The sequence below is a fragment of the Typopeltis vanoorti genome, chromosome 25 (genome assembly GCF_054136105.1).
Source record: "Typopeltis vanoorti isolate ZY-2024b chromosome 25, IOZ_Tvanoo_1.0, whole genome shotgun sequence".
NCBI classification, from domain to species: domain Eukaryota; kingdom Metazoa; phylum Arthropoda; class Arachnida; order Uropygi; family Thelyphonidae; genus Typopeltis; species Typopeltis vanoorti.
In genome coordinates this window covers 18,771,931-18,795,010 of record NC_143573.1, presented here as the reverse complement: position 1 = coordinate 18,795,010, position 23,080 = coordinate 18,771,931, and the positions used below count along the sequence as shown (strand labels likewise).

General features: G+C 36.1%; 1 non-coding gene across 1 annotated transcript; it reads left to right on the top strand.

Annotated features, from left to right (window-relative positions):
- The first annotated feature begins 13,604 nt into the window (after window positions 1-13,604).
- LOC150092582 (U2 spliceosomal RNA) lies at window positions 13,605-13,803 on the top strand. Its single transcript, XR_016550548.1, has one exon. It is a non-coding gene; the product is annotated as a U2 spliceosomal RNA (small nuclear RNA).
- The last annotated feature ends 9,277 nt before the right edge of the window (window positions 13,804-23,080 follow it).

Genomic DNA, 23,080 nt, shown 5'->3' with positions numbered 1-23,080 from the left:
AGTGTTTTTGATGTGTGGTATTGTTAGCATCTTTTGTTATGCTAACATGGGAACAGCAATCTCCCCATAATTGCTTTTGTTTTCTAAGGCAGGGAAGTTTGTTAACCTCCCATCTCTAACTAAACAGGGGAATTCGTAATGCCACAATAACTCAGCATGTACGTAGCATGAACAGATAGAATTTAAACTTGGGAATTGATGAAATTTTGAATAAAACGTGCATATGAAATACCAAAAGAAGTAAAATTTGTTTCTGCTATTTGAATATTTTTTCGAAGTGAATGCAGTAGATGAATGCACAATCTTTATGTATAAAGAGAGGGCATGACTGTCTCGTTTTTTGATAGTAAATACAAATGTAAAACGTGCACAATTGTAAGGATCTGATTTCAAGCCACAATTATTTCTAACAGCTGCATTATAATCGCTATATATATAAATTACTTTTCTATCGCAACGAATTGTAAATGTTTCTAGAAGAAATATAGTTTTACAAACCATGCATATTCATTTTCGTTAATTTTAGTTATTAGCTCGTGTATTTTCTTAAATGTATTTATTAATACACTGTAGTCTTTAGATCACAGTAAACGTGTTCTCTCTTTGTTTAGGTAAGATATGCCAGTGTTTTCATCATGCATGGCAATTCTTGTATCTCGTTTTGCTGGCTTCAATTCTTAAAATCGTGCCGGATTTTTTTTAATGTGATCTCGAAGAAATGAAAGTTCCCTATAACTCCATGAAATATATTTCAAGTCGGCCTTCATTCATGTTGTAGATGTAGACTGTTGCAAAGAAACTGAAACTTGCTTGGCGGTATCTTTTGTGTATCTATTAACTACTGTAAGCACAGCTGAGCTGATATGTATGCATATCAGCTCAGCTGTGCTTACAGTAGTTAATCATTAGCATCGATACTTAAGCGAACTTATGATATCAGTAAATCATTTTTACTTCTCATATGCGATCGCAACAGTTGGATTTTGAAACGCTTACAAAATTCTTTTCGTTAACCCCCCCCCCCCACCCCTTCGTCAACGCTGTTTAACATTCAGGAGCAGCTAGCAAACAGGAGTGATAGTGTCCAATTTGGATATTGGTAATCACTGAGGACACGAGAGTTACTCGCAACATCAACAATACGAATCTTTCATTCTAAACACACCTTACGAATTTCTTATCTTCCTCTTTTATTCTGTCTGCTTTTCGGAAGATTTCCTCATACTCTTTTCGCAATGAATACAACCATCATCTCCTGAAAGAAACTCAACAGGATACCTTCGTCTGCCTAATACTCCATTATAAGTTTCAGAATGACTTTACTGAAACTCCATAAGTGAATGGCACAAACTTGTTTAGTTTTATTTGTAATAAGTGTATCTGCAAAACTAGAAATTATCAGGAACGTCTAAAGATAAGCTTTATAAACCACCATTTTTTTTTCAAAAACCTCTTGCATACGTCGCTCATAATTAAACTTGATTTATGCGACTATGATTACACAAATGAAAAGGAATAGCCGTGTGCCATGTACCAAATTTAATCAATTCTTTCAATAGGTTACCTTAATATTAGACACGTGAGAAGGAAGAAGCCTGTAATATAAGTCGTTTTTAATTTGTAGCTACTCTGCATTATCAATTGTTTTGTAAAAAATCGAAAAATTCATAAGGACTTATTTTTATGTAATCATTCTATTCAAAGTACTACGATATCACAAGGAGTGAAAAGGCACTTTTAATTTGTAAGATTGCATGTTTTAAACAAGTACTTAGTAAATTTGAAGTATTCGAACTTGCTTTATTAATATATTAAAGCAGTACCCAAGACTGAAGGCTAGCGGTGGCCATTATCTCAGATCACCGAGCTAAAGAGGTCAAAGTTTGTCATATTTTGGATTCTGTGGTCAGCGAGAATCATAAATAAGATTGCCGCTGACCAAGTGGGGGAACTGTCAACAAGATGGATTATGCATCAAAGGGAAAGAAATTTCGCAAGAATACGTAGGCTCAGATAAGAAGGGATATGAGTTAAGTGATTTGGCTAGGTTGGAGGGAAGGAAGGGGAGTTAAAGACGATACCTGCCTGCTTTGTAGCGTTCAGAAATAAACGTTTGTTTAAATATATTGGAGTGAATGGGTGGGGAAGTATTTTTTTCTTTCTAAAGGCAGTCGAAAACTGATATTATTACGGTTTCAAGTGGCGGACAGCAAGTACGATAACCTTGAATATTTATGGATTGTGTTTTTTTTTTCCTTAATGCTATTTGAAGTTTTCTTATAGGTTGTCCATCGGCCTTTCATGATTACTGTTTCATTTTTATGAGCAAATAGCTCTGGTGTATGATTTGGATTGGAGGGATGTCTCTTTGCTCTTCATTTATATAATAGGACATGTCATGGCATAAATTCCCCATGCAAACCCTTGCAAAGACGAGACAAAATCTATAAAATCAAGCACTCCGCAGTTGTTATGTAATATTATGGCTAACACTGGATTAGGGAAAAAACCTGACCTTAATCTGTTTCCATATCAGACGAACTGCAAAACAAGAGTGTAGAGTGAGTCCTATCTCTTCCACTGTAGCCTAATCTTTTGATATTCGGATGGTCAAAGAAAGATCGTTCATAAACAGACTTCGTTGTTAATTCTGTCAGCCAACATCGCATATCCAAGTCGAATTTAAGACATTTTGTTTCTATTTCCATCCCTCTTTAACGATGGTTTAATTTTGTGCTTGCGCTTGTCGCTCTTAGATAATTTACCACTGCCCTCCTTCAATTAACCAATTGAGGTATTTATGAACATACGGAAAGTTCTTATTGCCATTTATTTTATTAATACTTACAAAATGCTAGGAAATGTGGAATTTAAACGCACCATTGTTTCAATTCTACTTCAAAATAATGAAAAGTTCTCTAATGTCTCCTTTTATTATCTATTGGACTTACAAGTATCCTTAAAGAAGAATTATTCGAGGGAGAGCAGCAATTACAGCAAAACAAGCTACAAAGAAAATTAATTTTGCTGCTCCACTAGTTTTGTTTAAAAAGGCAACATTAGCAAATAATTGAGCGTTTGCGATAATTTTTTTTATTTTATACGAAACAAACAAACAAAAAAAAAAACTCGTGAATTCTTTAAACGTTTCTTTTACGTGAAACGAGATCTCGTAAAATTGGCACAAAATCATTTATTTAACAGACGTTTCTTTTTAGAACATTGTATAATGAAAATGAGCGACGAACGGGTTATAATTAAATGTCGATGTTGGCGTTTTAATCATTTCGTATAATTTTATATTAGGGGAGAGATTGTTCATCTTATCTTTAAAGAGAAGTACCGCATTCGTGTAAAGATTTCTTTTCATTTTTGTTTATTCTTTAAGATTTATTGTACTAAAATCAAATGTTTTTCTTCAGTTCTCTGAGAGGAATAATTTTGTTTTAAATAATTTCATACTTAAGACTATCGACAAATGAAATAGAAAACGTTATCGAAATACGAACCTGATATTTTGAACTATTTTTCCATCGACGTGAACGCCTACCCGTGTATTCTTCTCAGGCATATTGGGCTCCTGAATATCCGACCTTCCAGTTCATATTAAAGATATTCTTTTGGGTTAAGATTAGATTAGATCTATGTGCAGGCCAATAGCATATTTTCATCATTATTTGTACTATGACATATCATGTCATGAGAAATTTCAAGTGTTAGATGTTGATACAAGGGTGGTCTAAAACGTTCTCGGCCTCGACCATAGATGGCAACACTATCGGCAAGATTTTTTTATAAGTTGGTACATCTGTCATAAGCATCCATGTAAAATTGCAAGTCATTTTATCAAGTCGTTTGTTTTATACAGCTGTCTGAAGCAAATGTGTTGTCTGTATGCCTTGAAATGGATAAAATTGAACATCGTGCAGTTATAAAATATTTTGTAAAAGAAGGTTTAACGCCAAAAGAAATTCATTCCAAGTTCATAAAAGTTTATGGGTACTCTTATCATTCGTTTTCGACAATTAAGAAATGGGCTGCTGAGTTTAAATGTGGCCTCGAAGATGATCCACGTGAGGGACGTCCAAAATGTGTAACAACGCCAAATATCATTGATCAAGTGCACAATATGTTATTGGATGACCGGCAAGTCAAAGCGCGTGTAATTGCTGAGACTATAGGCGTTTCAAAAGAACGTGTAGGATATATTTTGCATGAATAATTGCATGTGAAAAAACTTTGCGCAAGATGGGTGGCGCGCTTGCTCACAGCAGATCAAAAATGCACTCGCATGAAAATCTCTGAAGAGGGTTTGGAGCGTTTTAACAAGAATAAAACTGATCTTGTGCGTCGATTTATTACTATGGATGGGATCTGGATTCACCATTACACACCAGAACCCAAACAGCACTCAAAGTAGTGGATAGAAGCCGGTTGATCAGCGCCAAAGAAGAAAAAGTCGGTTCCATCAGCAGGAATGGTCATGGCATCGGTGTTTTGGGATGCTAGAAGCATTTTGTTTATTAATATCTTTAAAAGGGTAAAACAATAACCGGGAAATATTATTCTAATCTTTTAACCAGACTAGACGAAACAATTCTTGAGAAAAGACCCGGTTTGCAGAAGAAAAAAAAAATTATCTTTCATCAGGATAATGCACCTGCCCACAAAGGTGTTTTAGCAATGGGAAAATCAAGGGATCTGCACTATGAATTGTTGCAACATCCACCCTATTCCCCAGATTTGGTTCACTTTGACTTCTATCTATTAACAAAACTAAAGCTCTTCCTTGCTGGTCAGCGTTTTTCTTCGAATCAAGAGGTGATTACAGCTGTAGAGGTGTATTTTGCAGATCTTACTGAGAACCACTACAGGACGGGATAATGACGCTAGAGCATCGCTGGAATAATTGTATTAGTCTTAAGGGAGATTATGTTGAAACATAAAACTAATTTTGAAATTATAAAGTCGTTTTTTCATTGTTAGGCGAGAACTTTTCAGAACCTCGTAGTGCAGGAGATGGTGAAGGAGTGTTTCAGATGAAGTAATAGCACACTTCACATCTAGAGTCAGGAGGATAAATCGAGTGGGAGTTAAACTGACGATTTATTTAATTTCTGCATACTCTGAAATGGAGGAGGCCAGTTCCCTGCCTTTGAAGAATGCCACCTGCACTGCATATAAAGAGGGAAGGAGAATTTGAAGACATTCTTTTTGTAGACCAAATAGAGAAATAACCACAATAAGTATTTTCTGGGGTGAAGTGGGAAAAAAAGTAATTTCGTCTAGCCATAGAGTCAGCATTTGAGTGCGAAAAGATGGAGATAGCTTAACTGGTGTGTGTCATGCAGTATCAGCCCGTGAGTGGATAATATATTCTGGATAGAAATTTGATCTCTAGATCGTTCGATGTCAGCGAAAATTTCCGTCTTCAAGCTTCTATTCTTTCAATTAAGCACTCATCTCAAGTTGATGGAATAATCTGGACTTTAATGTGCTGTTGCTCGAGTCGGATGACGTAAAATATTTCACAATTTATGACTATTTTCACCTCACATTTGCTGCGAATTCAACAAAGGAAGCCCTCTTAGCACTTTTGATGATCCACACTCATGCATGTCGCTGCCTTATTAAATAGTGAGGGCAACTGCTGGGTGTTTATAGCCACTTAGAAAGGCCTGTTGTGTGATGTTTATGGAGATAAGAGAACAGCGTCTCTGGATAGCGTGCCCACTTCGGGTTAATTTATTATAGCAGGCAACGCAGCTCTCAGGTTCGTCCTTATGGAGTGCACTTCTTCAATATAAATGCGTACGACGGTCAGCTTTGATCTTCGAGCCTTCAAATATTTAGAAATACATCTTAATGCATTCATATTTATGAATTTAAGGACACAAAATACACGTTTTGAAATGATTATTTTACTAATTATTAATAAAATAACACTTGACGTTTCGATCCCTGTATGGAGGTCATCATCAGAAAGACACATGTGTATAGGAACCGAGTTACATGCTCTTGCACTCTATAAAGGTAAATTAAATCTACGCTGTGAATTAATATTTTTCTTAGCCTGACCTCTAATGATAAAAGAAGATAAATAAATAAATACAAAATAAAATAAAATAAAATAAATAAAAAACTATAATGAACTCTGCTAAAGTCCTACTGTACTAAGATTCTTCTGGAATCGTACAGTTCATATTGTTATATTATGATTTTCTTCTGGATTTGTACAGTTCAAGTTGTTATTGCAAGTTCAGGAGGAAAAAAAAACTTCACCAAGTGTTCTTGTATTCAGATTTTTCTTTGTGGTTGCTATGAAGGTTGCAGATGGGTCCTCCATATTACTGGAATGGTTAGACCATCATTTTTGTTCAGATGTGGATTATGTTTGAGCATTTTACATGCTTCTTTGAATTTCCTTTGGAACCAGGTTTTGGTATGATGTAGGGACTTGATACCTTTCTAATCAATTCTGTGGTATGTTTGGAGTGCGTGGTCAGAAAGGCCGGTTTTGCCAAAATGGAGGTATTTAATGTGTCGTTTGTGTTCATCCTTACTGATTGGGATGGTTCGCCCTGTTTCCCCTATGTATGGTAGGTTACATGTGCATTGTATTTTGTAAACCCCTGGGTGGGCTAGGTGTGGAAGAGGATCTTTGGAAGAACTGAGTAGGTGTCTTAATTTTATCGGGGGTTTAAAGGTGGTTTTAATGTTGTATTTGTGTAGTGTTCTGTCTATTTTTTCCTGAATTTTTTTTTTTTTTTTTTAGTGGTATCTCTGTGCTCCACAGAGATACCACTAAAAAAAATCTTGTGAATGATTTTTTAAATGTATCCATTTTTTTATAAAGGTATAGTTGATTATCTCGTATTCCTGGTTTAGAGCTTGTTCATTTGAACAAATAGTTTGAACTCTGTGTTTAAAGGTACTTATGACCCCTAGTTTTTGCGTTGGGTGGTGATAAGAATTTTTGTGTATGTACTGGCCTGTGTGTGTCGGTTGGCGGTAGACTGAGAAGGAGAGACAGCCTGAGGGAAGACGTGTGGCGAGTGTGTCTAGGAACGGAAGAGAGTTGTTTTTTTTTTCTATTTCAATGGTGAATTGGATGCGTTTGTGTTGTTTGTTCAGGTTTATTTAGTGCTTCGCAGCCGTGGGGCGAAAATAAAGTTAGGGGCCTCAACGCTGAGACCGAGATACTGAATGCTAGTTCACTGTAGCCGTATTTTCCAGTGATCCAACGAATATGAAAGGCATCGCTCGCTTTTCAATATCAGATGAACTTGTGATGAAACCTTTGTTTAAACGCAGCTTCTTTTATGAGGGTATGACTAAAGTGTAAAAAACGTTACGCTGTATATAAAAATTCTTATTTGCTAAATTATAAACGAACGGTTAATCAAAATCGAAAGATTCAATTTAACGCAAACGTAGCCGTGCCTAATTTGTTTTACAGCAGTGAGTATTTGTATTAACCATTCCCGCAATTTTGTTGTACAAACAGCTTTCCGAATAATAAATTCAAAGTCATTACGAAACGTTTTTTCCAATTAAAAAAAAAACATCGAATAATTCCATGCTTTCATTCTGGAAGAAGCCTTTCAAAACCTGAAACGAACAAGTCCTTAATTCAAGCTACGCTTTTAAAAATCTTGAGACACGATTTAGCTGTGAAAGAAATTTGCATTTGGTACAGTGATGCACTCTTATAGTGACAGAAGCAAATGCAGTTAACGGTTCTTGGCGATCTATTCAGTTGAGAAATCATACGACACAGCTAATAATAGTTGCTATTCTGAACTTTTTACCCTTCCCTACAATTAAGTTAACATTTCTAGTTTTAATAATTACAAGATTTATCTCTAAATGCATTGATTTTTATTTTCAAACACTACGTTTGCGTAATGAATGTTATGAACCTTTAAAATCATTCAGTACATCTACAAAAATAGAAGAATGTTGTATTGGTGGTTTTATTTAAAAGAACAGGAACGTAATTCTGCCTTCCGTGGAATTTATTTCATTGATCAGTTTTTCTCGTTTTTTATAGCTAAATGCCACTACTCAAGTTCTAATAATTACATCTATTAAATATTCACTTATACTTCTATGACGACACGTTTCATTACAAGTAACTTTTATTCGCTTTATTCTAAACAGATGAAGCAATCTGAATAAGGTCATGTATTTTGTAACTACCACATTTTCATTATTAAATATAATTATTTGAAATCGGATCATTCTTTTTGTATTAAGTACACTGAGCAGCATAAATTCAAAATTAACCGGATAGCTAATAACAATTACGCAGATTTTGCAATGTATCTTCTACACATATTTTGGTTGTAGGGACAGGTTACAATTGGACACAAAAGCAGTTAAATCAAACACTGTATTTTAGCTGGTGCTAGTATTGCTTTTTTCCAGTATGTGTGTATAAAAAGGATTCTTCTGTTTATAATCCAAACGAACAGATGTGTGGCGCGTGTGCAGTCCAAGATGTTCTCTTATCATTGCTGTTATAACCGACTGAAGTTTTTGAGAATGTTGTCATTTTTGTGCGAAATTACAAATGAATCGCAAGAAAGATTCTTCATAAATCCTCTAATTTTTTCAGCAAGTAATATAGATTTGTAAAACGATCCAAAGTCCCAAATCATGCTATTTTCAAAATCACAGTGTTCAGCTATTCTTCAAAAACGAGCTGTTGTTTTTATATTCTAACCCAATATTTTATACCTAGTGATAACTTTGAGGTAGTTCGACGGTCCAGAGAATATGTTTAATAAATTCAGAGGAATAAGCGCAGTTTTATCGTCAAGAAATTGAATGAGACTGCTTCTCCTATTCTAATAACAATGATATTAATAGGTAACAAATGACTGCCATAAAAAATCACAGTTGTGACCTTTAAGAATAAAGGTACGTATCTTGCCTCACGAAAGCCTCTTTGGATTAGAAACTATACTGTGAAAAAGTACTACACGATTCATAAACCTCAGAGTCCTGTTGCACCTAAATCTCATTCACAATAGTAAAACTTATTTTAACCTATCCCACTAGCTACTGTAGTAATCCAATAAATGCGACGCAAACTCTTACAAACAGGACATATGAGGAATCACATGATTAGGCTTAAGGAATATAATGACGCTACAAGGGTGTTTTCTTGGTAGAATGAATCAAGTACAAACACGAGAACTACGTATTATGAATGTGTTCTGTGCAACGGATGAAGTGAGGGTTTCGTATTGTTTATTTCGTCAACGTCCGCGTTTACGAATTAGCCTAGTGGCTTTGCTCTTCGCAGCCATATGCTTGTGGAAGGAGTGTCCTAGGTTCGATTACCATCGACGACGTGAGGAGCTTAAGGATCTTCCTCAGCTATAGCCAAGTTAGCAGGTCTTGGCTATAGCTGAGGAAGGTCAGGTGAGACAAGATCGAGATACTTTGCAAAAAATCTTTATTTTAAACGTGCTTTTTTGTTCACGTATACCGGATGTGTACAATTTAGGCTTATTTCTTCATAAAAGATGAGTACAGGGTGTTAGCTCCCTTCCCCTCTCCACGCGCACCCTACCAGTAAATCTGTTTTTAATGCTGTAAACCAAATTCTGTCGAGCAAAATGGAATCTTCTCCAACTAATCTGTTGAAAGCTAGTCTTGTTCACGCGCTTTTCAAATAACCTCTGGTAAGCTTATTACGTGCGAGTGTTGGTTTTTTTCCACCGTGATAAAAATATCGATCAGAATGTTATCTTGTGGGGGAGGGTAATGTGTTGCCGAGATAATTGCTTCTGAGAAGGATACTCAAGCAGTTCTGAGCCAGCACAGGCCAAGAGAGATAAGGGAAACAGAAAAAATATTACAGCAGATTCCTTATGATAGTATAGCGTTTCTATGGTTAATGAACACCATGCATCAAAATAATGCCTGTCGCTATTGTAAAACATCTTCATAAGTTAAAATTTATGGTATAAAATAACCTTTCTAAATGTTCAAATAAACAGCACAATGAACGAATAAAATCATCAAATCAGATGTTACATATTTTAATGTAGGGAATTAAGTACATAATTTCAACACCAATATGGATACGTAAAATCTACGAACCTGCATTCTTTGGAATTTCTGTGCCAGTCATTGATCTGACTCGGTGAATATCCAGTTCCTGTTCTGCTAATAATGATGTACTTAGCACTTGCCTCTCATTTCACAAATTTTAATACAATTCCTGATGTTTAATGTTGATTTTTAGACCATTCTTCATCGAAATATGCAAGGTTGTAAATATCAATACTTATATCTTTGTGTTCGTCCTTAGGTTTTCCAAAAATCTTTTCTCTTATTCTCTTATATAGCTCACGTTTAGTTCCAAGAAAGATCCTTCGATCTTTTTTGAACTAAACGTGCGTTATATTGCTTTCTTAGCATTCAGTAAGAACTGCGATACATCACATCTTTGCGTACAAAATACTGTAGGAAGTTACGAATACATTGGGAAGGTTCGTTCATTCATTTCTTCGCTTGGTGTAAATTCTTGATCCTACTAATTGAGGGTTTGAAGTGGTGCTCAGGGTACTGAAGGACTAGAATTTTTCCATTCCCCACAAAACAGATAAATCGGCCAATAGACACGTGTCGATACCCATTCTTTAAAGTAACGTCTCTGTAATTACTAAAAAAAAATATTCTTACCAAAATTAAATTTTTAAGATAATGCATTTCTTTTTTGTTTTCTAGTATTCAATCCAATAATAGTTGTGGAACACTATACAATCTAAGATATTTCAAAATTTATACAAACACGATATGTTAAGTCCACATTTATCGCATGAGGATATTCAGAAACACAGCTGTTCCTGGAAATAAATTATCTAGATAGCTGATAATTGTACCGCATGAACAAAACCAGATACACGAAAGAAGAATAGACGTTTACCTTAACCCTCATTAATTACTTTTTTATAACTTTTTTTGGTAATCAAGGAATATTACAGCATGCTCGCGTTCAGAAGAATTCGTCTGATAAATAAACGTTGTGGATAGTATATAATACTGTACTACTACAATCTCATTATTCTCCACTGCAGCTTCAAAGTGTGCATATAATCTGTCTGTTTAGCTGCTCAACCAGAAAACTGACACCTTCAAAAACAGCGATATGGAAGGATGCATGTTATCTCAAAACACCGAACATTGGCAACACCTAGAAAATGAGGTTACTACACTTGACTAAGGACTAGAAAAGCTAAGGCACGAGCCAGTAGAGCTAACGTCTTAAATTTTACACCTTTGTTTTAAAAAAATTCGGAAACTGCGTTTTAGTACACACAGTATCTTTTTATTTCTATGAAATAATCTTCATTAAAGAAAACTACTGTCGATATGTTTTAACTCGAAAGATTATTTCCCAAAAGAAATTATTCATTCAAAAGAATACAACAAAATCACTTGGTCTTGTATCCTTCTTAAAATTCTTTCCTTTTCTGCAGGCAAACATAAAGGAGAGCTCAATGTTCTAATAGGAGACACTGCCCTTAACTACTACCTCAGGAATTATCCTGGTTGCGGACCCCATCTCTTGGAGATTCAATTTCTGTTGATGCCTACGCTGTCGGTATGAAAAAAGAGTTTCCTGCTTAAGGTATGTGCATTTCAAAAGCGAAGAAAAATCTGCGATGAAAATGTGTCACACTTCTTTCCTGGATGAAATTGCGTTATCGATTAAGTTGGAAAATTGTGGTGGGTGAATGTTTTCTCAGTATTAGAACTTTGGAAGAGAAAACGATCATTTATTTTCTGGTAAGGACCTGATAAAAACGTTTTTGCTTTTCGAACGTCTGCTAATGGTAATCGAGGCCTGTCTTTCCCATACTAAACAATCGAAAAACCATCTGGAACTACTTGAGGCCGTAAACGCAAAGATAAATAGTGATCCAATCCAGAATAGTTCAGGATGCAATTAGGCATCCTAACAACTCGGCTACCTTTTTAAAATCCTCGAACAGATGCAAACCTTCACGCACTTAGTGAAAAGATACATTATTCAGAATAACTGAGGGATATTTAATACACAACTTCCTTTTATATTTTATAATGTACGCTTATATCACAGTGATGTACAGTAATGTACAGCAAATCACGTTTGTGTCCTTTTTAGGCATTAGGGCTAATGGCCTGTTACAGAGCTGTCCTTAGCCTTCAAACCTTCACGCACTTAGTGAAAAGATATTAATGTATCTTTTCACGCACTTAGTGTCACGCACGTAACATTCAGAATAACTGCGAGATTCAGAGAACAAAGCAATCGCATCATATTTATATACGGAAATATTTTATATAACGAAGGCGTAATCTCGTTCTCAGTTTCAATTTTTAATCTATTCGTCATTATGAGAGTTTTGGAATAACGAGCGATATTTAATCTATTACTATGTTTTTCACGCCTAAATTAAATGCATGCAGCTTAAAAATATTGCTTTCAGTCTGTTCGAAGGAAAATCATCATTCACACAAAAGGTAGATCAAAGAATGGCAACCACAGTTAGGCGAGAGTGAGCATAAAATCAACCAAAGTTTGAAATGCAGCTGTTGAGCAGATGCATTCGAAGTGGCATTGTGGATGCCTGTAAAACAGCTCTCACAGAAAAGGTCTTAAAAGTGCCACAGACGGATTACAAAAGTTTTGCTTGTTCCATAGTTTGATATGAGACCAGAGTATTGTCTGTAAAAGTTATCTTGCTTTTCGGATATATACAAAGGCCTGTCGTTGGCAGAGCAAATAATCATAAGCCACTGACTAACTGAAGCCGACAGCGTTGAAAGTTTAAGTGTTGTGTTTCTGTAACTATACTTCCAAATGGGATACGTCAGACTTTTCTATAAAAAAATGTACTCGCGCATGTAGTTGGTACATATTAACATACCAATGCCTATGGCCTCATCGAAAGCCATCTTCTCTGACAATAGATCGTTCTCACCAAATCCATTTATATCTAATTCTTTAGACACAAATTGAATGGAATTCGTAATATTCCCAGTTCTGCTGGTTAGGAAAAGCTGTTCTAGTACATGCCAAAAGGAGCAGCTACATTGAATTTAGAGCATATGGCTCTTCAGATGTCGTCATCATCATCAATATCTTGATATGTACCTGAATGGATGTTTACGCTACTATGACAGCACGACGTGATTGTTTAATCACGTCGTGATTGTTTACATTATGTTTAATCTTCTATCAACAATTTTTCTCCAAATTAATATGTTACTTGTAAGTACTCCAATATTGTCATGTCTAACATTTCGTTCTTTTAAGGCAGTTCTGACCGAAATAATCCACCTACATCTTGGTCTTCCTCCGGTTCTCTTTCCTACCATTTTGGAATCGAACCCCTCTCTCATTATGTTTAAGTGGCCATACCACATTAGATTAGCCCTGCTCAGTCATACTTTCTTGACTGCAAACAATGTTAAGTTCCTTCTGAATGTCTTCATTTTTAATATTACTCTGCCATTGATGCTAACTGTTTATGCCCCTAATCTTTCTTAGAGGCATAAACTGTAGTCTCTATTCTTTGATCAACTGATTTATTTCTAGCCTAACTCTCAGCTCCTGGTGTGTGTGTAAAAAGGTATCTAAGCGAAATTAATAGTACCTGTTCTTATCAGTTTAATATCTGATACCGGTCCCGAGATATCAAATTGATTTTTGAAAGACTGCGAAGTGCGTGTAACTTTCTCCACCTTTGCCCTGAGTTGCCTCGTGTTGTACTACCTCTAGGAAAGAGATGAAACACACACACGTGTGTGTGTGTGTGTGTGTGTGTGTGTGTGTGAAGTTGCTGCATACAATAAAGCTAACACAAAACGTTAATATCAAAAATGAATTTTTGATATTAACGCGCTTGCGTTTAATATGCCCGTTAATATATTCCTTCAAATATGAAAAGAAGTGGACGAAACTGTCACAACTTACTACGATTTGCGAACTTTTTGTTATTAATTGCCTTCCTCAAAGAGAAAGAATACATTCAAGTATTGAATAAACCTGATATCCATGGGTAGATAAAGAAGGGAATATTAGTAACGAATGTAGATTATTATTTAATAGGATTAAACATAAATCAATTCAACCTGTTGTACTACGAAATCAGTAAAGTAAGTTGAAGGGAATGAACAGTGTTCGCTTCAATAAATAAAATTTAAAAAAAATGTTCAGTCGTCGAGGAAAATGCGAGTTTGCAGGGATCTCGCAGTTCTTGGAAGTGTTCCTCAAAGAGTTGAGCGATTCCTAAATAAGAGAAAAAGGAATTATTTTCATTGCCACAGTAAGTTACTAAATTTTAAACTTCGCCACAGTTGTAGATCCTAACTGTTCTCTTCCTATGACCTCGTTTTTGTAGTGCAGCGTTCTTCAGGAAAGGATCAGTTCCAAAATGAATGGTCCTAAGTTGCAAAGGAACTTTTATTTTGTTATTGCACATCATTTAAGGCTTTAATCGTGAAGGTAAAGAATTATGTAAAAATGGATTCAAAACTCGCTAAGTTACAAAACAGATTTCCAAACTGCGGCTGTAAAATGAGTTCAGTCAAATAAATATACAAAAGACGCAATGTTGGGTTGAACCGTGGTCTGGATGCGTTCATTGAATAATCTTCGTGGAATTTTGTTTTAAAAAATAAATTATTTTTGAATTCCCTTTCTTCTGTAAATAATACTTCATTTATGTAGTTGGACAGAACATTCCGACTTAAAATATGTACAGGGTGTTCGGGATAAATTTGACAGTTTCGTAAGGAAAACGAAAATCTTCTTTGTATCTATTAAATTTAATGAATTGACAAAAAAACATTACAGGCAGAGTTAATTACAATACTATCAACAAGATTTACTCAAAATAACCACCATTAGCATCGATCACAGCTTCAATTCTGCTTCGGAACCTCGAACAAGCTGATGCTACAGTCTCCCTGGGAAGGGCCGCAAAAACTGTTTTAATTTTATCCATTAACTGGGCTTTTGTATTACTGGAAGTGCGATTGGTGTCTTTTTCAACTGCGCCCCATACAAAATAATCCATGGGGTTAAGGTCTGGGGAGTTTGGAGGCCAAACATTTGGACTGGTGAAGTCGTAGAAATTTTCAGACAACCATTTTTGACTTTTCCCAGAGGTGTGGCAAGGGGCCGAATCCTGCTGCCATACATACGGCCTACCATTGGCTACCCTTGTTATCCACGGCTTGACTACAGTTAGCAACTCCACGAACAAAGCCCGAATTCCAATGCCAGGGTTCTTCAACACCTGTTCCTGCAGATTTGCGAGGAATTCTGCTGTACGAACGCAATCAGATCGTCTGCTAGGGATCTTTCTTCTTGCTACATCCTCGTAGTCACCATTGCGAGTCTCTAGTTCATGCCTGATTGTTTTTACTGTATTCAGGGAGCATTGGGCAGCAGTCGTAATATCCTTATTTTGATGGCGGGCACGAATCATCATGATACAAGTTATTCTCTTCCATGATTCAGGTGGGTTCCAGCTATCCATCCTTTCTGACATCTTGTATATGAATGAAGAAGGGTCCAAACTTTTAAATGAAGAGAAGTGTGTGGTAATACATGTAACTTACGGAAAAATATAATTAATTATAAATATGTCAAATTTATCCCGAACACCCTGTATTCTTACCTACCAGCCATTTCTCTTAAATAAATGGCTTATTCGTTTCATATCTGTATCGATATTAAAACATATTTTATGGTAAAGAGGTATGAAAATATTGATATACGATTCGGTTGTTTACCATTGGTTTGAAAGGAAAAAAATCTATGAACCTATCTCTCTCTCTCTCTCTCTCTCTCTCTCTCTATTTCTACGAAAGAAATGCACTGTGTTTGAAAGAAGAAAAAATATCATCATCATCATCGAACTCCTGCCATGTACAAAAATGTTTGGAAAAAGCAAATATCATCATCAAATTCCTGCCATGTATCTCCAAAGCAGTCTGTCACCTCTCAAGACTCCAACATTATCAGATCTTATAATTCTATCGTCTAAGGCACTTTGTACCGTATCACTACCTGAGATTAGCTCTGCTAACGCATTCCTGGATGCTGACAATGTCAAGTTCTTTCCTAATATCCTCGTTTTTAATATGATGTTGCCATTGATGCCATCTGTTCACGCTCCTAATCTTTCTCAGGACTCTTATATCTGCGGTCTCTAGTCTTTGGTAAGTGTTTTACTTCTGACCCAGCTCTCAGATTCATAAGTTAAAACTGGTTTGAACACTGTCTTGTATACAGATAATTTAGTGTTCCGACTAATTTCTCTCTTATTCCATATGAATTTATTCAATTGACTTCCCACCATACCAGCTTTGTTCATTCTGTTTTCTATTTCCATATTTAATTTACCATCTTCACTAAAAATCGTGCCTAAGTAGCTGAAATGTTTTACTTGTTCCACAGGTTCCCCGTTCACAACAGAGTTGACATTTTCTCAGATTCATAAGTTAAAACTGGTTTGAACACTGTCTTGTATACAGATAATTTAGTGTTCCGACTAATTTCTCTCTTATTCCATATGAATTTATTCAATTGACTTCCCACCATACCAGCTTTGTTCATTCTGTTTTCTATTTCCATATTTAATTTACCATCTTCACTAAAAATCGTGCCTAAGTAGCTGAAATGTTTTACTTGTTCCACAGGTTCCCCGTTCACAACAGAGTTGACATTTTCAACAATTCTACCTATGTTCATTGTCTTGGCCTTTTTAATGCTGACCTTCATACCATATCTATTACAACAGTTATTCAATTTAGTCAGGGAATCTTGCAAACTTGTAGCGGATTTATTTAGAAGTATAACATCGTCGCATTAAGCAAAGAGCTGACATTAATCACGTTTAATACCACTTTCCTTCATAATGTGATCCATATAGATAATGAATAACAGTGAGAATGATGTACATCCTTGTCTCACACCAGATTTAACATTAAACCATCTTCCTGTACTTCCTTCAATTCTAACTGCTGACTTACAACTCAAATAAGGATTAAGTATTGCTTGATATAATGCCCCATTGACACCATATAATTGTAGCCGATTGAATAGCTTCTCTTTTGACACCTTGTCATGCCATTTCCAGCTCTACAAAACTTAAATAAAGATATTTGTTATATTCCCATGATTTCTCCACTATTTGTCATAAAGTAAAAATCTGATCTATTTGGCCTGAATCCAGCTTGTTCTTCAAACTTTTCTTCCACAATTCTTCTCAACCGTTTCTCAAGTATACTGCCATAAATCTTACCAGGAACACTCACTAGAGAAATACCTCTGTAATTCTTACATTCAGTTTTATTTCCCTTTTTATACATTGGTACTATGAGAGCTCTACTCCAATCATCAGGAATTCGTCCCTCGGTCCAGGCCTTCTGAAGTGTGCAGTGCAGTCACTGTAAGACTTTTATACCTCCATACTTGAGCATTTCTGGTCGAATATCATATACTCCTGCTGCCGTTCCACATCTTAGGCCTTTGACACTTTTTCTACTTCAAGTATAGATGTGTATTCTGACTGCATGAATGCTGTGTGTTTTTTTACCACTGTGCTATCACTGCTGTTTTATTTAGCAATTTTACGAAGTAATTACTCCATACTTCAAATATATCTTTTTCTCCTGTTTTCATGTCACCTTTATCATCTCTACTTCCTTTTACAGCACATTTTCCTCCATTTCTGAGCTTCTTCAACAACCTCCAGAATATTTTGCCACCTTCTTGATATTTATTTTCTATGTTCTTACCAAAGTCCTCCCATAATTTTTGTTTAGCTAGTTTTACACAGTGTTTAGCATTCTTGCATTTGTCTCTGTATTCTGTAAGAGTAAAAGCTGACTTATTTGTCAGGAACTTTTGATATGCTTTCTTCTTTTCCTTCACTGCCTCTTTAACTTCCTGTGTCCACCATGGAGTTCTGATTTTTTTATCCTTACAGACAACCTCACTACATGCCTCTCTGGCTGAATCAATCAGGGTTTTCTTCAAGGCTTGCCACTGAATCTCCAAGGTTTGATTCCTGTTCTCTAACTCTTTCATTTTTTCTTGAATAATGTTTGTGTATTTTAGTCAACAGTTCATATCTGAGAGATGCTCAACTTTCATTCGCTTTAAAACTTTCTTATATGTTCTTCTTTTCAATATGAATTTCAGTTTTATCTTGCTCAAAACTAATTGGTGATCACTTTCAATTTCAAATCCTCTGTAAACTCTGGTGTTTTGCACCAAGGAGAAAACATCACTATCAACAATAACGTAGTCCATGAGACTACGTTATTGTTGTCTCATGGACTTAATCCTTGCCTCTTCTCTCCATGTGAATTTGTGCATATTTGTATGTTGGAACATTGTGTTAGTAATTACCAGTCCATGTCCTGAGCAGAAATCCAACAGGTATTTGCCATTATTATTAGCTTTGCTCTTTTCTCCAAATTTTCCCAAAATATTTTTGTATGTCTCACGATCATTTCCTACTCTGCTATTTAGATCCCCAACAAGGACCAACTTTTCATTTTTCATTGTGTCATTTTTTGAGGCTTTCTCTAAAGCCTCAAAAAATTCTTCCACTTCTACCTTAGTAGAACCTTTTGTGGGATCATAGGAACAAATAAGTCTCATTGTCCAGTTCCCTATTCTGATATTTGCCCACATCACTCTACTTGAGACTGCCTACCATTCAAGAAGATGAGCCTCGTATTTTGTGTTGAATACTATGGCTACTCCTTCTTTTCCTTGATTGTCATTGCCTGAATATAACATTTTGTATTTATTGCTCAGAAGGATCTCACCAGCTTTTGTCTTTTTTTTTTGTTTCAATCACCCCTATTATGTCGATCTGGTATTTATCTAATTCCTCAGCTAACTGCATTTCTTTGACATTCAGGTTTCGTATGTTGAAAGTACCGATCTTGAACTCTGGTGATGTTGAGATGGGGTGTGTTTTAAGATTTGTTCTGTAGTTGACTTTTTGTTTGCCCTGGTTCTCTGGCGGAAACAATGAAGGCCCTTGTTTAACCGGGCGACGCCACACCCGGCATGAAAGTCTGTCATGTTGTACCATCATTTTATAAAAAAAATATACACTATCGAATTATCAAAATATAACAGATGCCTTCAGGCATTCAGAAAATCCAAAGAACAGCAAACGAATATTTTCTGTTGTCCCAATGCTTTGAGAAGTAAACTTAACGTCCAGTGAGATTCTTTAAATACACAGAAACAGAGTCGAAACAAACGCGTTTGGTTATAGTTCCAAGGAAAAGAGGGAAGTTTACGATGAAATTTGTTTTAGCAAACTGCAATATTCTCATAGCAGAATACCCTCTGGAATACTGTCTAATTTGAAGTCCGTGAAGAGTACTTCTCTAAACTACCTCGTAGCCCTAGAGATTTTCATGCAACCATCGATTTCTAAGTGTTCAGTTCACGAGCCTGTATTTAATAAACAGTAGTCACTAGACGGCACTTCGTTTGGAAAAGGGGAAGGGGTTATCTTTTGTTACATATGTTAGAGGATTAATCGAGATGCATCAGAAATGATCTTTCTTGTATTATTGATATTTTTAGAAATGATATTTCTTGTATCGCTATAGTTCAGCGAGCAGCTGGGACTTTGACAAAAAAGTAGACCAAATTGGACCAATCTAATTATTTATTAAGGATTTTTTACCTTCGTACGCGGATATAACTCATTTACTGCATTTGTATAGCGGTAAGTTTGTGGTAGCCGTATGTGTATTGACGTAGATTTAAGAAAAACGTACAACTGATTATTACTGCTGTACTCTAAACCTTTATATGACAATTTCAGTTTAAACTTCCTAGTTGCTAACAATAAAATAACCGCATTGATCAACAAAACCTAACAACAGCGATTTTCAACCGGTGTGCCGCGAGATTTATGAAAACAAATTAATTGAAAGAAATAATGTCGTAATTTGCGCATTTATTAGTTTCTGGTCGTCCATCTTCTTGTGGGTGTAAATCAATCAACATTATGCCTATTTTTTGCCATATCATCAAAAAAATTAAAATAAAATATGTTTAGTGTGCTGCAGAATTTTAATAATTAGTCTTAGTGTGCCGTATCATGAAAAAGGTTGAAAATCACTGCCTGAGAGGAATGTTCCACAGATAAAATGGGAATACTTGTATAGTTATGGTAAAAGCTGATCAAATTTTGTTATGTTGTATCCTTTTTAAAGGACGTGAATGTCCATGACGGACCATGAATTCTCGCATTACTAAACCTTAGGAAAAATATGTAATTTTACTACGCAATTAATCAGTTTGGGGAATGAAAATCCCTTTCATCTATGCTTAAGACAGGCTGACGTCATTCGAGTGATGAGCTCGTATAAAGATTTTTCCTATTCAGCCAAAGACCAAATTCCGACTGAAATATGGAAATCCATCATTCGGAATTTGTCTTAAAATTTAAAAGCATACTGAAATATTTAAATGCAATCGATCTGCACTTTTAGGAGTAGTAGTGAAACTGCATCTTTCAAGTATTTTCCTTACGTCATTGAGTGAGTCCCGCAGAATGTCTTGGTATCCTACAAGCAATTGCGTATCCTTCTCAATTCACAACACTGTATACAAAGCAGTATCGTGCCTCAACTGCTATCAGGTTTATGTCGGAAAACAGGATATATTACTAAACAACCTTACGAAGTAATCGATTTTTACAAATTCTATTTCAGGTAATGACCTTGCTGAGACCTAATCGTATTCAGTATCGCCATCACTCACGGACATGAAAAATTACCATAGTAAGTCCTCGTCAGCGTTAGTTGAGATCTCAACTGCAGATGCTGGAAAGGAAAAACACGTTCTACTCAACAGTACACTCGAGAGGGTGCTCTTAAATAAACCGAAAGAAACATCGCAGGAGCAAACAATTCTAGAAGAAAATTAGCTTTCAAAGAACTCTACGGAAACGTATGACGTCATAATCTTGTCAACATGATAGCGTCTTCTGTTGGTGATAACGCACAAAAGTGAAGCACCCGGTTGCTTTAGTAGTTTCCAGAGGATGTAGCGAATTCATCGATAGGTCTGTTAATACTCGCAATTTATCCTCTTAATTCATTAGAGTGGAAATACTACTGTGGGAACAACCTACAATGAAAACTCCCTTTTATGATATCAATCGCCCACACATAATTTGCTATCTTAGACTAAACCGATTACTAAAAATTCTCACTTCATTATTTTATCTGAAGTTAACGGGTTCACAGGTAATTGCCTCTAGTGTACGATAGCAACAACTTTTAGAAAAATAACATGTTTTGCAATTTATACACGCAGCTTTTAAGATTTATATATTCTCTTCATGGGAGTCAAAAGGTGGTAAGCATATTTTATGGTATTTCTTCCAAGAATGTTTCTAAGTGATTAGATGTCGAATAGGCTTAGCCCTTCGTTCTTTTAAAGTTTTTTTAATGCATATGCATCATGATGAATATGATATGCATCATGATGAATATAATGATGCTATTAAATGCATCATGATGCATTTTACATGCATCTACAGCGATTGTAAAAAAAAAAAATAGAGAAACAGAATTTGTCCAAGGGGGGAATTGATAACATTTTATTGAAAAGGAAATTCAAGATAAACTTCAGTTCATAACAGGTTAGCCAAGTAATAACTGTATTAATAAAAAATGCGTTGGGATAAAACATTTAGTAATAATATTTCGGACGATTTGGAGGGTGGTCAAAGATTGAGATGGATTGAGAATAATGCTAAACGATTTCAAACATATTTCAATGAGAAAGCAAACAAAGAAATCGTGTAATCAATATATTAAACATTTTTGATGGGCCTCTTTCTGTGTTGTTTTTGGTAGCACAATACACCGGAAGAAGGTGCCGGGGAAATATGTCAGGTTGGTGCAGGAAATGTACAGAAATGTGAAGACAAGTGTTCGGACCTGTTTGGGACATACAGAAAGTTTTCAAGTAACAGTTGGCTTGCATCAAGGGTCAGCATTAAGTCCGTTTCTGTTTTAATATTGTGATGGAGGTGGTAACAGAAGAGGAGAAGATGCGCCTTGGACAATGTTGTATGCAGATGACATCTTGCTGTGTGTAGATTCAAGAGAAGAAGCGGAAACTAAACTGGAAAGATGGAGAAAAGTACTGGAAGAGAGAGGTATGAGACTGAGCAGAAGTAAGACAGAGTATATGTGTTGCGCAGTGGGCGGTGGCCAGGAGACAGATCTGGAGCTGGAAAGAAATGTCATCAGGAAGGTGAGAGACTTTAGATACTTAGGTTCAACAGTGGAAGAAGATGGAGGTGCTGAGAAGGAAGTGGGATGCAGGATACAAGCGGGTTGGAGGAACTGGAGGGAGATGGCTGGAGTGTTATGCGATAAGAGGGTGCCGATCAATCTGAAAGGCAAAATTTATAGGACAGTAGTGAGGCCAGCTATGACATATGCTATAGAAACTGTGCCCCTGAGGAAAAATAACATCAGCAGGATGGAAGTAGCAGAGATGAGAATGCTTAGGTGGATGTGCGGTGTGACCAGAAAGGATCGTCTGAGAAATGACTATGTCAGGGGAACAGTGAAAGTTACGAACTTAGGAGCGAAAATACAGGAGGCAAGGTTGAGATGGTTTGGTCATGTGATGAGGAGGGAGGACGAATATATGCGAAGAAGGGTCATACAGATGGATGTGCAAGGAAGGCGGAAGCGTGGGCGGCCAAAGAAGAGATGGAGGGAGCTGGTAGAAGAGGACTTGAAGATGAAGAACTTGCATGTGGTGACAGCCCAAGACAGGAAGGTGTGGAGGAGACTCATTACAAACAGTGACCCCACTTAAGTGGGAGAAGCTGCAGAAGAAGAAGAAGAAGAATACACCCTGAGCCACACCCAACCGATTATAAAAATGTTCAGTTGGGTGGAGGAGTTCAGAGAAGTTCGTTCAGGATATCAAGGTACTGCATTTTTGAAATCTTGCCAGTGTCAAGTACTAATGGGTTTGTACAATCTCATA